This window comes from Triticum aestivum, chromosome 5A, assembly GCF_018294505.1.
Source record: "Triticum aestivum cultivar Chinese Spring chromosome 5A, IWGSC CS RefSeq v2.1, whole genome shotgun sequence".
Lineage (NCBI taxonomy): Eukaryota > Viridiplantae > Streptophyta > Magnoliopsida > Poales > Poaceae > Triticum > Triticum aestivum.
In genome coordinates, this window is record NC_057806.1 from 593,722,678 (window position 1) to 593,738,563 (window position 15,886).

A 15,886-nucleotide genomic window follows, 5' to 3' on the forward strand; every position below is an offset into this window, starting at 1 on the left:
ATTGAATTCACACATCACGATTCACTTGTCGGCACTCCGGTTGCGACAACACGGAACCGAGGGATGAATAATGATGGCGAGAAGTATCACTGTACCAAGAGTTCATAGGGTGGTGTGCAATTCCTACGATATTCCTGATATAACGATGGTAATACTTCAAGGTAGAACAGACCAGAAGCTGGATTGGCATTTTGATCTGCGGAATACAATTGCTTTGACCCAATCCTAGATATGGATGAGATTCTGGAGTTTGTTTCTCCTATTCATTCTGAAATAGAATGGCTTGGCGGACCACAAGGGTAATAGGCATCGACGAACGAATGCACGCATACTCTTGACTATCAATTGATAGGCGAGGGTCGGAAACAACTAAGATGGGACAACTCAAAAGAACATATGATTTTCTGAGTTGTGGATGCATGGATTAGCATGTCGAACGAATTTCAACATATTTCTTCCGGATAACCCATGCAGAAAGGTAGAACTGGCAGAGCCACAATATATAATGGAGAACTCATCAAGAATAATCCTGTTGTGATCGTTCAGTTCAACGAGGAACTTCTGCCATAAGTAGTTCATGGTATTTGGAAGAAGAAGATACCACGGACTTCAAGGACTATCGCAAAGGTTACTAATATCCTAAAGGCACTAGCAATTACTATCAACATGAAGTAAGTAGAGTGAATCTCGGGTTCAAAAACCCAGGAATAGAATACCTACTAACTAATAACATCACGGGATGCTTTCGAGAATGATGGCCAGAATCATCACACTGGGAACACAAATCATGGCTAAATTACTAGATGATCCCCTAAGACACCTAGGGTCATAATAATATCTCCAACATATATATCAAGGTAACGGAGTACCTCAACTCACTGATTAGTGTGGTTAATCTGGCCCATGGGAACATTGAAACGGGAAGAAAGGATTTGCAAATGCATCAGACTACTTAGAAACCTGGGATGACTCGGACAACATAACGGCTGTAAATGCTCAGAAAAGATTTGAGACATTCACAAAAATGGTGGCATAACCACTCAGAAGCACAATATCAAGGTCTCGAGATCAACAGTTAACATACAGAAGTAGTAGGAACTGAACTCAAGCTTAAATCGAACAATCTTATAAGTCTACTGATTAGTAACACGTGATCCTGATAGAAAGAAGAGAAAGCCTAGTTCTTAATCCCCGTAGAAGAGAAGATGATGACTCAGATCAGAAGGTCATGAGGTATAAGGAGTAAAAAGAGCCTTACGTTCCATCCCACAATCAATTCCCTTATATAACTAAAGAATTTCTAGACTCAACTTCGACCAGTTTGGCTTGGTAATCCTACAGGCAGTCAAGCTCTGATACCAACGCTGTCAGGACCCCGACTCAATGCCACATCGATCTAGCATGTAACACCTCGTATCACTTTGCGGCCTCACGCACGGTATTCCACGGGTGTCGCCTTACCTTTGCCCGGGACCGTTTGCGCCTTTTGGCACACGTATATGACAGTGTCGCTAGCATCCATATGATAAGGAGCCCGGGCTGACATGGCTAGTCGTAAACCCAAAGTGGCACAGACTTACAGGGACAGGCATCCATGACCCAGCATCGAACGTGTCGGTCATCAGCGAGTGAATCCAGGCTGTAGCACTGGGCTAGCAGGACTCCGGTGAACCGGGCTGTAGCGGGCTAACAGGACTCCGGTATTCATCGCGTGACATTTCCCTGAAGGGACAGACACAGGAACGAAGAAGGACACATGCCGGCCAGCCTAAGTGTTCCGGAGCAGTAGCAAGCTACCATGGCTCGGTGGAAACACTAGGAGACATTTCCCAGTAAGAGAGGCTACTAAGGATAAACAACTAGATAGTCAGATCCCACACATACCAAGCATTTCAATAACATACACACAATATGCTCGATATGTGCAAACACAACATGGCATCACAACATGACTCTACGACTCAAGTATTTATCAATAGGCTCCGAGGAGCAAGATATTACAAACAGGGGTCTCACGACCCAACATTCAGAGCATACAAATCAAAGAACAAGCGGAAGCTATCATGTCTGAGTACAGACATCTATAAATGAAAAAGGCTGAGAAGCCTGACTATCTACCAGATCCTGCTGAGGGCACAAGATCGTAGCTGAGGTAACAAACTAAACGTCGAAGACCACGCGGAATTACTAGTGAGACTGAAGTCTCTCTGCAAAAACATAAAATAGGCAAACGTGAGTACAAATGTACCCAGCAAGACTTACATCAGAACTAACTACATATGCATCATTATCAACAAAGGGGATGGTGGAGTTTAACTGCAGCAAGCCAGCTTTGACGCGGTGGCTATCCTGATCTACTATTGCAAATAACTCTTTTGAGGTGGCGCACACGAGTCCACATATTCACCATATCAATACACCACTATGGAACCGCTCCCGTCTCCCTACGAGAACGCCATCCATAGCACTCACGCTTATCTTGCGTATTTTAGAGTATCCACTTTCACTTGTCTATGAACTGATATAAGCAACCCAGAAGTCCTTTTCCGCGGACACGGCTATTCGAATAGATCATATTAACCCTGCAGGGGTGTACTTCTTCACACACGCTCTCACCACTTACCGTTGTTTACACGACATGTACTCGGCAACCTTCAAGCGGAAGCCCAACGTGGGTGTCGGCCACGGCCTGCCTAAACACTCGAGTCTCTAGTCCAGGTTTATCGCCTATTCGGGTTCCATCCATGAGGAGATCCGGCCGGAGTTTCGCTCACAGCCCCAAACGATGTGAACAGGGTTCCCGAGACACCAAATGGGCGCCCGGTACACCGTGCCACGTGCCTACCGCATCACAGCCCACCCCTACGGTCAGCGCTGCGCACGGCCTCCAGCATACTACAAACACCAGGAACTACTTGCAACTCCTGGACAGAGGACAAGGGTGATTAAGAAGCCGAGAGGGTCCATTGGTTTCGGGCCCAATGCGTGGTAGTAGCTGAATCATGGATCACAAACACAGAACTCAGTTCCTGGGGACGGTTGCAATGAGACAACCCACCATGTACTCCTACATGGCCTCTCACCGCTACCTTTACCAAATCGTATTCACACACTTAGCTCACACACAGTAGGACAGGTTCACACGCCTCTGATTCATCCCCGATGAATCAGACCCGACTCAACCCTAAGCAGTAGCAGGCATGACAAACAAGCAAGAATGAGTAGGCACAACAGGGCTCAAACAACTCCTACTCATGCTAGTGGGTTTCATCTATTTACTGTGGCAATGACAGGTCATGCAAAGGATAAAGGGGTTCAGCTACCGCAGCAAGTAACAGATGAATCGGTGTTGTCCTAATGCAGTAAAAGAGAGCAGGAGCGAGAGAGTGGGATTTTATCGGAATGAACAAGGGGGTTTTGCTTGCCTGGCACTTCTGAAGATAACATTGAGTCTTCATCAGTGTCAACGATCACAACGTCGGAACATCGTCTACCGGGAGGGGACAGATACCGGCAACAAGGAAGAAATACAATCAATGCAATGCACAATATGATGCATGCTCATGACATGGCAATATTAATGTGTTTTGAGCTAATGCAACTAGCAACAGATTAAATGAAGTTGGTTTGAATACAAGATTCAAATTCAAACTCCATATGTGATTATTCAAATGCCATTTAATTGATTTGTGCTATACAGCAGCTATAAGTTGTTCTAACATGCATGAAAATGGTACAGATGGATTCCTTGAATTTTTCTGGTAATTTTTCATATATAATTTATTTAATTTGGAGTTACGGTTAATTTTCTATGATTTATTGAAGTTTTAGCTATTTTCTGAAATTTCCTGAATATTTAGAATTAAAATAATTCCAGTAATTCATTATTGCGTCAGCCTGACATCATCATGACGTCAGCGGGTCAACAGGGGCTGGTCCGGGTCAAACCTGACGTGTGGGGACCACACGTCAGTGACACAGTTAACTAACCTAAGTTTAATTAGAGCCTGGGCCCGCATGTCAGTGTCCTATCTACTTAACTAAGTTAGTTAACACTAACTTAACCTGGTACTAATTAAACAGGGGGGGCTGGGCCCACACGTCAGTCCGGCGAGGTCAAAGGGTCAAACCCCCTGGTCGGCGGGGTCAACTCGCCGGCGTTTAGCCGCCGGCGAGGCTAAACGCGGCGGTGCAGGTGCGGGGTTCACGTACAGGGCACCATTCGGGGCGCCGTTGGGCTCTATGGATAGCTGGGAGTGGGCCGCGGCGAGTGGTGCAGGTAGTTGGGTTCGGGGTCGCCGGAAAAGGCGCCGGCGACGTGTTTGGCGGCGGCCGGAGCTCGGGTTTGCACGGGCGCGGCGAGGCAGAGCACAAGGAGCTCAACCAAGGGCATGGACGGCGTCGTGGGGTCACCAGGAGCACATCTGTGCCATTGGGCGAGTAAGCGAAGCTCGGGAGCGCGTGGCTCAACGTCCATGGCGGCGGCGGCTTCGGTCGTCGGTGAACTAGGAGCCACGGTGTGAAAACAGAACAACAGAGAGGGGGGTTCGAGGGAGAGGCTTACGACGGTTGCAACGGTGCGGACAACGAGCTCGGGGAAGGCCGGAGCTGAGCGGGGCGGTGAGGTCGATCTCCGGCGGCCGAGGAGGGGAAAAGCCTCGGTGGCGGCGTTGCAGCGTGTCCGGGGCCTCGTGGGTCGTCGAGGGGGTCGGGGACGTCGAGACGGAGCTCGCTGGCACGGCGAGGGGTCGAGGGGGAGGCGGTGGCCGCGGCAGCAGCAAGCGGCGGCGACGGGTTCCGCTCGGGCGCGTGAGGGAGAGAGAGCAGAGGAGGGGAAGGAGCGAGGGGGAGCGCGAGAGAGAGCCAGGGGCTGCGTGGCGCTCCGTGGCGTGGATTAGGACGAAGGGCGGCCTCCAGCGCGAAGCAGGAGGTGGCCGGGGCTCTCGGGCGCGCGCCACGCCTCGCCTCTGCCTACTGGCAGAGGAAGACGACGAGCGGCGAGGTAGATGGGCTGGGCTGGGCCGCTGGAGGAGCTGGGCCGGCTGGGTTGGACAGGTAAGCGCCAGGTAAGTCTTCTGCTCTGTTTTATTTTTTTCTTCTGTTTTGTTTTATTTAATTTATTTTGCCACTGTTTTGAATTTAAAATAATTCAAACAATGTCAAAAACTCCTCTGAATATTTTATATTGCTAGATGGACTTTTCCAAAAGCTTATAAAATATTTCAGGGGTATTTGAAATTATATTCTAATTATATGAATATATAATTCAAATTCAAATAGCTAATGAATTAAATCCAAAGTCCCAAAAATAATTCCTTAAAAATGTTCAATATTTTGGTTGGGACCAGAACCCTTACCAAAAATTATCAAACATTTAAGAAGAGCATTTTGGAGCAATGAATGAGATTTCTAGGGTTTTTGCCCCTCTTTTATTTAAGTTTTTGAGGCTTCCAAAATTCCTCAGTTCAAGTTTCGAAAATATAGACATGATGCACACATGAAGCTAGCCTAGAGCACTACCAGCAGCTAGGGATGTGACACTATTTAAGACTTTCAAAATAATCTAAGTGAAGCATGAGAGTTCATCTATTTATTCAAAATAAAACTACCACCATGCTCTAAAAGATATAAGTGAAGCACTAGAGCAAATAACAAACTACTCCGAAAGATTTATGTGAAGATCAATGAGTAGTCGAATAATTATGCAACAATGTGAAGACTCTCTAACATTTAATAATTTCAGATCTTGGTATTTTATTCAAACAGCAAGAAAAACTAAATAAAATGACATTCTAAGAATGGCAAACATCATGTGAAGAAGCAAAAACTTAGGATCAACCGAAACTAACCGATAGTTGTTGAAGAAGAAAGGTGGGATGCCAACCGGGGCATCCCCAAGCTTAGACGCTTGATACTTCTTGAAATATTATCTTGGGGTGCCTTGGGCATCCCCAAGCTTGAGCTTTTGTGTCTCCTTAATTCCTCTCATATCATGGTTTCCCTAAATCTCAAAAGCTTCATCCACACAAAACTCAACAAGGACTCGTGAGATAAGTTAGTATAAACCATTGCCAAAACCTTATCATACTCTACTGTAGAAAATCACTAAAATTATTATTCAACATTGAATACTAAATGCCTCTGCATATTTAATAGTCCTATGATCAAATAGAATCATTAAAGAAGCAAACATATGCAAACAATGCAAACATAACAGCAGTCTGCTTAAACAGGATAGTCTGTAAAGAATGCTGCAACATCCATACTTCCCTAGCTCCAAAAATTATGAAATAAAATTCCCACTGTATTAAATTTATCAGAGCTTAATATGCAAAAGGTTTCAACATTTTATCACATTCTGAATTTTCTAGGGAATTATTGTAACAGCGGTAAACTTTCTGTTTTCAAACAGCAACATGTGGACTTCTAAAACAGGCATAGTAAAGACTATCAATGCCACTTTTATTGAAATAAAAGATGGAAAACATTGTTCTAAATAACATCAAGCAAATACTAACAAAATAAATTGATGCTCCAAGCAAAACACATATCATGTGGTGAATAAAAATATAGCTCCAAGTAAAGTTACCGATGAACGAAGACAAAAGAGGGGATGCCTTCCGGGGCATCCCCAAGCTTAGGCTCTTGGCTATCCTTGAATATTACCTTGGGATGACTTGGGCATCCCCAATCTTAGGCTCTTACCACTCCTTGTTCCATAGTCCATCGAATCCTTACCCAAAACTTGAAAACTTCACAACACAAAACTTAACAGAAAACTCGTAAGCTCCGTTAGTATAAGAAAATAAATCACCACTTCAAGGTACTGTAATGAACTCATTATTTATTTATATTGGTGTTAAACCTAATGTATTCAACTTCTCTATGGTTTATAAACTATTTTACTAGCCATAGATTCATCAAAATAAGTAAACAACACATGAAAAACAGAATCTGTGAAAAACAGAACAGTCTGTAGTAATCTGGATCAAACGTCTACTTCTGGAACACATAAAATTCTCAAATAAATTGCTATACCTGAGCAATTTATCTATTAATCATCTGAAAAAATAATTAACTAAATATAACTCTCCAAATAAAAATGGCAGCAATTCTCGTGAGCGCTAAAGTTTCTGTTTTTACAGCATGATCAACAAGACTTTCCCCAAGTCTTCCCAAAGGTTCTACTTGGCACAAACACTAATTAAAAGCATAAAATCACATCTAAACATAGGCTAGATGATTTATTTATTACTAAACAGGAACAAAAAGCAAGGAACAAAAATAAAATTGGGTTGCCTCCCAACAAGCGCTATCGTTTAACGCCCCTAGCTAGGCATGATGATTTCAATGATGCTCACATAAAAGATAAGAATTGAAACATAAAGAGAGCATCATGAATAATATGACTAGAATATTTAAGTCTAACCCTCTTCCTATGCATAGGGATTTTGTGAGCAAACAACTTATGGGAACAAGAATCAACTTACATAGGAAATCAAAACAAGCATAACCTCAAAATTTTAAGCACATAGAGAGGAAATTTGATATTATTGCAATTCCTACAAGCATATATTCCTCCCTCATAATAATTTTCAGTAGCATTATGAATGAATTCAACAATATAACCAGCACCTAGATAATTATTTTCATGATCTACTTGCATAGAAAATTTACTACTCTCCACATAAGCAAACTTCTTCTCATGAATAGTAGTGGGAGCAAACTCAACAAAGTAACTATCATGGGATTGAAAATTGAAATCAAGATGACAAGTTTCATTGTTATCATTATTCTTTAAAGCATACGTGTCATCACAATAATCATCATAGATAGGAGGCATGCTTTCATCATAATAAATTTGCTCATCAAAGCTTGGGGGACAAAAAAATATCATCTTCATCAAACATAGCTTCCTCAAGCTTGTGGATTTGCATATCATTAGCATCATAGATATTCAAGGAATTCATACTAACAACATTGCAATCATGCTCATCATCCAAATATTTAGTGCCAAACATTTTATAGATTTCTTCTTCTAGCACTTGAGCACAATTATCCTTTCCATCATACTCGCGAAAGATATTAAAAAGGTGAAGCGTATGAGACAAACTCAATTCCATTTTTTATAGTTTTCTTTTATAAACTAAACTAGTGATAAAACAAGAAACTAAAAGACTCGATTGCAAGATCTAAAGATATACCTTCAAGCGCTAACCTCCCCGGCAACGGCGCCGGAAAATAGCTTGATGTCTACTACACAACCTTCTTCTTGTAGACGTTGTTGGGCCTCCAAGTGCAGAGGTTTGTAGGACAGTAGCAAATTTCCCTCAAGTGGATGACCTAAGGTTTATCAATCCGTAGGAGGCGTAGGATGAAGATGGTCTCTCTCAAGCAACCCTGCAACGAAATAACAAAGAGTCTCTTGTGTCCCCAACACACCCAATACAATGGTAAATTGTATAGGTACACTAGTTCGGCGAAGAGATGGTGATACAAGTGGTATATGGATGGTAGATAAAGGTATTTGTAATCTGAAATTATAAAAACCGCAAGGTAACAAGTGATAAAAGTGAGCGTAAACGGTATTGCAATGCTAGGAAATAAGGCCTAGGGTTCATACTTTCGCTAGTGTAAGTTCCCTCAACAATACTAACATAATTGGATCACATAACTATCCCTCAACATGCAACAAAGAGTCACTCCAAAGTCACTAATAGCGGAGAACGAACGAAGAGATTATGGTAGGGTACGAAACCACCTCAAAGTTATTCTTTCCAATCAATCCGTTGGGCTATTCCTATAAGTGTCACAAATAGCCCTAGAGTTCGTACTAGAATAACACCTTAAGACACAAATCAACCAAAAACCTAATGTCACCTAGATACTCCAATGTCACCTCAAGAATCCGTGGGTATGATTATACGATATGCATCACACAATCTCAGATTCATCTATTCAACCAACACAAAGGACCTCAAAGAGTGCCCCAAAGTTTCTACCGGAGAATCACGACGAAAATGTGTGCCAACCCCTATGCATAGGTTCATGGGCAGAACCCGCAAGCTGATCACCAAAACATACATCAAGTGAATCACGTGATATCCCATTGTCACCACAGATATCCACGGCAAGACATACATCAAGTGTTCTCAAATCTTTAAAGACTCAATCCGATAAGATTACTTCAAAGGGGAAACTCATTTCATTACAAGAGAGAAGATGGGGAGGAGAAACATAGGATCCAACCATAATAGCAAAGCTCGCAATACATTAAGATCGTATCAAGAACACGAGAGAGAGAGAGAGAGAAATCAAACACATAGCTACTGGTACATACCCTTAGCCCCAAGGGAGAACTACTCCCTCCTCGTCATGGAGAGCACCGGGATGATGAAGATGGCCACCGGAGAGGGATTGCCCCCTCTGGCAGGGTGCCAGAATGGGTCTAGATTGGTTTTCGGTGGCTACGGAGGCTTCTGGCGGCGGAACTCCCGATCTAATCTTCGTTTTGGAAGTTTTAGGGTATATGGAGTTATATAGGCAGAAGAAGCATGTCAGGGGAGCCACGGGGGCCCCACGAGGCAGGGGGTGCGCCCCACCCTCGTGGGCAGCTCCCGTATCTTCTGATGTGGGGTCCAAGTCCATCAGGTGTGTTTCCTTCGAAAAATAACTTCTCCAGTTGATTTCATTCCATTTTGACTCCGTCTGATATTCCTTTTTTTCAAAACACTGAAATAGGCATAAAACAGCAAATCTGGGCTGGGCCTCCGGTTAATAGGTTAGTCCCAAAATTAATATAAAAGTGGATAATAAAGCCCAATATTGCCCAAAACAGTAGATAATATAGCATGGAGCAATCAAAAATTATAGATACGTTGGAGACGTATCACGGGTAGTCTCCAAAACATTTGCCATAGAATTCCATTAAGTTCTTGGGAGTGACATTTACATAAGGGATGGGAGTTTTCCTCCGGTTCCAAACCTCCCGCAGGAAAAATGGTCGTAAGTTCTAGGTTTCTTTTAGCCTTGTTGCACCATATTGGGAGAGAGTCTGTCGCTACCCTCCACACAAATTGGCAAACAGTAGGGGGACTTTGCTTTTAGAATCAGCCCAGCAAGATCGTTGTCCATCAAGTGAGCCACTAGATGCATATCCATTGTTGCATCATCAAAAGAAAGTTTATATGCACTGGGAACTATGAACAAACCATGCTTGTGAGGGCCCCAAGCTAGTATGCACTAGTAGAAAACAGGGCTTTGGTCCTGGCCAAATCAGAGAAATAGTCCAGGTCTTGTTACAAACCGGGCCTAATGTGAGCATCAGTCCTGGTTCGAGCGGCTAGGACACCGGCTGGGCATCTCTGTGGAGTTGGTCCCTTATTTTCCCTCCGTTGTTCGACAAAAGGTGTCCATTTGTTGTATGTTGAGTTTTGTTCGTAGGATGATGGTTGGTTCATTTGTTGAGTTGTGTATTCATCTTGTGTATAAATCTTGTATTCATCTTGTATTCATTTTGTATTCATCTTGTGTATAAATCTTGTATTCATCTTGTAAAAATATCGTCATAACTTCGGCATGAGGGGGGGGGGTCGTTAAAAGATAACCTCGATAACTTTGATTTTGAGGCATATGAAAACATGATTTGCACGTCGTACATGCATGAGAGAGGCGGTCTGCAAAGTATCCTCTCCTGAAAGATAGGGCGACTCATCATATATGTTTATAGATAATGTCCAATGCGTCATATCACGAACATAGTTATATTGGATAATTGATCTTCATATAAATGAAGCATAAAAGTTTAGCAATCACTTAGAAATTTTCATGTTGTAGGAGTACATGTAAAAAAAATTAGAGTTGTTCATTGACTTAGAATTTTTTATGTTCATTGACTTGGACATGAGGGGGGGTCGTTAAAACATAACCCCGATAACTTCGGTATAACTTCGACATGAGGGGGGAGGAGTCCTCGACGATCGTCGGAGGAGTCATCCCCGATGATCGCCGGAGGAGTCGTCCCCCACGATCGACATGAATAAACTTTGTACATGTGTTTGGTGCATTTTAATGTCTATTTCCTGCTGGTATTTAATGAATAAACTTTGTTTTAACACTTGCTGAAAAACTGCTAAGTCTAAAACTGACTGTTACAATATTTGCAGAAACTATGGAACACGACAGAGCCTTAGAACAAGAAGAGATGTTGGGGGATATAATCCGCGACGGAGGTGATGATATCACTTCACAGTTTCCTAACGACACCGATGGTGATGGAAGGGAGGATGACGACTCTGGTAGAGGGAGGAGATGACAGCTCCGCCGGTGTTGGAGCCTTAACTGTTGCAAAGTTTGGTGAGGTATATATATTAATTAAGCCTTTGCTGACTAGATGCATTAATTATTTTGTATGTACATATATTAACACTCCTTTATTCCTTTTTAGCCCTCCGGATTGAGCCAACCTTCTGTAAGGAGACGAGGCCCGAAGAAAAGGTTGGGCGAGAATGAAAGGTTCACGATCAAAAAGTCGCTCCAGATCGCAAACCGGCATTTCCCAAGCGGACCCAAGACCGATTTATACATCAGTGCGGAGTTGTTGTTAGGGACAGTGTCCCGATCAGCATCCAAGAATGAAATAAGAATAAGGATGATGGTGTTTCTTATGTCGATGATAGATGCAAAGATGAACTTTGGAACTCGCTCATGACAAATTTCAGCCTATCACCAGAGGAGGATCCAAATAACCCAGTTATACAACGAAAAGTCAAGGCGTGGGCTCTGAAGAATATGGCAGAACAATTCAGAAACCAGAAGAAAAGATTGAACGAACAATTTGTCGAGAAAGACGAGACTCCAGAATTCACCGGTCAATATGCAAAGATAAAAGATCAATGGCCCGCATTTGTGGCATACAAAAAATTGGAGAAAGCTAAGAAAAGGTCACAAATAAATAAGCAAAATGCTACAAAGAAGCTATATCACCATGTTACAGTGTCTGGTGGTTACAAGGTTCCCCGGCCTACGTAGGACAAAGTTGAGAATGACCTACTTGCTAAAGGGATCGAACCACATACATTGAACTAGCCCGAACATTCATGGATAGAGATCCTGAAAGAAAAGTCTCACCAAAGAATTTTGTTGGGACAGAGGAAATGATTTTGTCAAATCTTCTTATTAGTAGCAATACTAAAAGGTGTGAATGGATTACAATGGTGAATGTTGTATATTATTGATATATAACAAGATAAGTAACAAAACTATTTTGAAAATGGTTTGAAATCGGATGTATATAAGGTACAACCAAAATGTTTTGTTATGAATACCGGAAAGATATAAATTTTCAAGTCATGTGTATGATTTGAAATATAATATTATGTAACCAGAATTCGATGAAGTAATTGGAGAATTTAAACTTTATCAAGGAAGCTTGTGGATACAAGAAGTTTAGTGGGAGCTCCATGGCATTTCTGATCTTACAGATGTATGGCATATCACTTGATCAGAAATAATATTAGCACAAAAGATTAAGATCATGTTTATAAAAGGGGCTTAGTATTATTGGATGAAAATCTATATAGATAGATTGAAACATCTGATTATGCTAAGGAATGTACTGTGACTAAGTTTTAAAGAAGTTTAAAAGGAGAAAATATGTTCTCAAAACTCAAAAGTCACATAGCATAACACTACGTAGAAATCAATAGTTGCTGAGCATGTGAGGATGAATAGAGTTCAATTTGCTTCACAGACTGAAATCGTCATGTATGCTATGAAATGTACAAAGCCATATGTTTCGTATAAACTAACTTTTAGTAGTAAGTACCATAGTGATCCTAGGGGGGTTCACTAGGGTGATTGCTTGAAGATTAAAGTACCTCAGTTGAACGAAGATTTTGTTTCTTATCCATAGAGGAGATGAAGAGATTGTTCTAAATAGTTACACAAATTGTTTGTTGTAAAGGTTACACAAGATAACTTCATGACTGATATAAATAAAACTATCAGGCTAAAAGTTTTTTGAACAATTATCGAGCTATAAGTTTTGAAATAGATTTTCAGAAAACGAACATGATTGTGGATTGTACAAATGATGCAGATTGAGGCTTGAGAAGTCTTCAATAGAATATAATCTGGATCAATAAAGGTGTGGCGCCCCCGATTCAATCATACACTAATCATACATGCAAACGTGTATGATCAAGATCAGGGACTCACGGGAAGATATCACAACACAACTCTACAAATAAAATAAGTCATACAAGGATCATATTACAAGCCAGGGGCCTCGAGGGCTTGAATACCAGACCTCGATCATAGACGAGTCAGTGGAAGCAACAATATCTGAGTACAGGCATAAGTTAAACAAGTTTGCCTTAAGAAAGCTAGCACAAACTAGGATACAGATCGAAAGAGGCGAAGGCCTCCTGCCTGGGATCCTCCTAAACTACTCCTGGTCGTCGTCAGCGGGCTGCATGTAGTAGTAGGCACCTCCCGAGTAGTAGTAGTCGTCGCCGACGGTGGCGTCTGGCTCCTGGGCTCCAACGTCTGGTCGCAGCAATCGGGTATAGAAAGGGGGAAAAGGGGGAGCAAAGCAACCGTGAGTACTCATCCAAAGTACTCGCAAGCTAGGAGCTACACTACATATGTATGCATTGGTATCAAATGGAATAAGGGTATCATATGTGGACTGAACTGCAGAATGCCGAAATAAGAGGGGGATAGCTAGTCCTTTCGAAGACTACGCTTTTGGTAACCTCCATCTTGCAGCAGGAGAAGAGAGTAGATGGCAAGTTCACCAAGTAGCATCGTGTAGCATAATCCTAACCAATGATCCTCCCCTCGTCGCCCTGTGGGAGAGCGATCACCGGTTGTATCTAGCACTTGGAAGGGTGTGTTTTATTAAGTATCCGGTTCTAGTTGTCATAAGGTCAAGGTACAACTCCATGTCATCCTTTTACCGAGGGACACGGCTATTCGAATAGATCAACTTCCCTGCAGGGGTGCACCACATTTTCCAACACGCTCGATCCCCTTTGTCCGGACACACTTTTCTGGGTCGTGCCCGGCCTCGGAAGATCAACACGTCGCAGCCCTACCTAGGCACAACAGAGAGGTCAGCACGCTGGTCTAAATCCTATGGCGCAGGGGTCTAAGCCCATCACCCATTGCACACCTGCACGTTGCGTACGCGGCCGGTGAGCAGACCTAGCCTCCCTTATACAAGAGTAGGCGTTCCAGTCCAACCCGGCGCGCGCCGCTCAGTCGCTGATGTCATGAAGGCTTCGGCTGATACCACGACATCGAGTGCCCATAACTGTCCCCGTGTAGATGGTTAGTGCGTATAAGCCAGTGGCCAGACTCAGATCAAATATCAAGATCTCGTTAAACGTGTTAAGTATCCGCGAACGCCGACCAGGGCCAGGCCCACCTCTCTCCTAGGTGGTCTCAACCTGCCCCGTCGCTCCGCCACAAAGTAACATTCGGGGGCCGTCGGGGACCCAGGCCCACCTCTACCGGGATGGAGCCACCTGCCCCTTCAGCCCCCATCTCCGAACAGTATCACATGTGATGTAACAGTGTAAAGTATATAGTATATGCCTGCGATCAACCCAGTAGTATAGCATGGCAGACGGACAAGAATGTAGGGCCACTGATGGAACACTAGCATCCTATACTAAACAGTAGGATAGCAGGTAAAGGTAACAATAGTAGTAGGCAGGACAGGCTATGCAGCAGTATAGGATTAACTGAAAGTAGTAACATGCTACACTACTCTAATGCAAGCAGTATAGAGAAGAATAGGCGATATCTGGTGATCAAGGGGGGGGGGGGCTTGCCTGGTTGCTCCGGCAAGAGAGAGGGGTCGTCAACAATGTAGTCGATCGGGGCACTAGTAGCGGCGTCAGTCTCGTAGTCTATCAGAGAGAAGGGGAAGAAACAATGAATATAATGCAAACAGATGCATAACGATGCATGACAAGACAAGTAGCGGTGCTAGGGGTGCCCTAACGCGGTATGAGGTGGTACCGGTGAAGGGGGGAAACATCCGAGAAAATATCCCCGGTGTTTCGTGTTTTCGGACAGATGAACCGGAGGGGGAAAGTTACAAGTTCGATAGGTTAGGAATGTGTGGTGGACGAATGGGCTACGTATCAAGATTCGTCTCGTCGTTTTGAGCAACTTTCATGTACAAAGTTTTTCCATCCGAGCTACGGTTTATCTTATATTAATTTTAAAAGATTTAATTCATTTTTAGGATTTATTTAACTATTTAAATTCAACATTATCCAGAACAGTGCACACTGATGTCAGCATGACGTCAGCAGTCAACAGAGGCGTTGACTGGTCAACTGACGTGTGGGTCCCGTTCGTCATTAACTGATTAGTCTAATTAGGGTTTAATTAAACTTTCTACTTGATTAGATTAATTAAACATGATTAATTAACTTAATTAATTCATTAACTATTTTAATTATTAATTAATTATTAATATATTTATTTTTATTTCGTTTTCTTTCTTAAAAAACGTTTTGGAGTGGGGCCCCATTGTCATAGGGCCACTGGGGTCTATCGGGTCGGGCGGCAGGCGCTGGGCGCAGCGGTTACGGGCGATGGGCACCCACCCGTTAGGCCGCTTGCCCAGGCGAGGGGTGGGACTGGCGGGGCGCCGGCAGCCACCGCAAAGAGCGGTTGCAACCGCCGGGGAAGGAAGGGAGCGGCCTCGGCGCGGCCCCGATGCGGCCAGGCGCAACCGGCAAGCGGCGCGTGCGAGGGTGGAGCCGGAGCGCGGCAGGGCGGCTCGGTGGCGGGTGCAGGGGTAGGAGCGGCGCGCCGGCGCGGCAAATGTGGGCGGCGAAGGGGTCACAGGCGAGGTGCTGGTGCA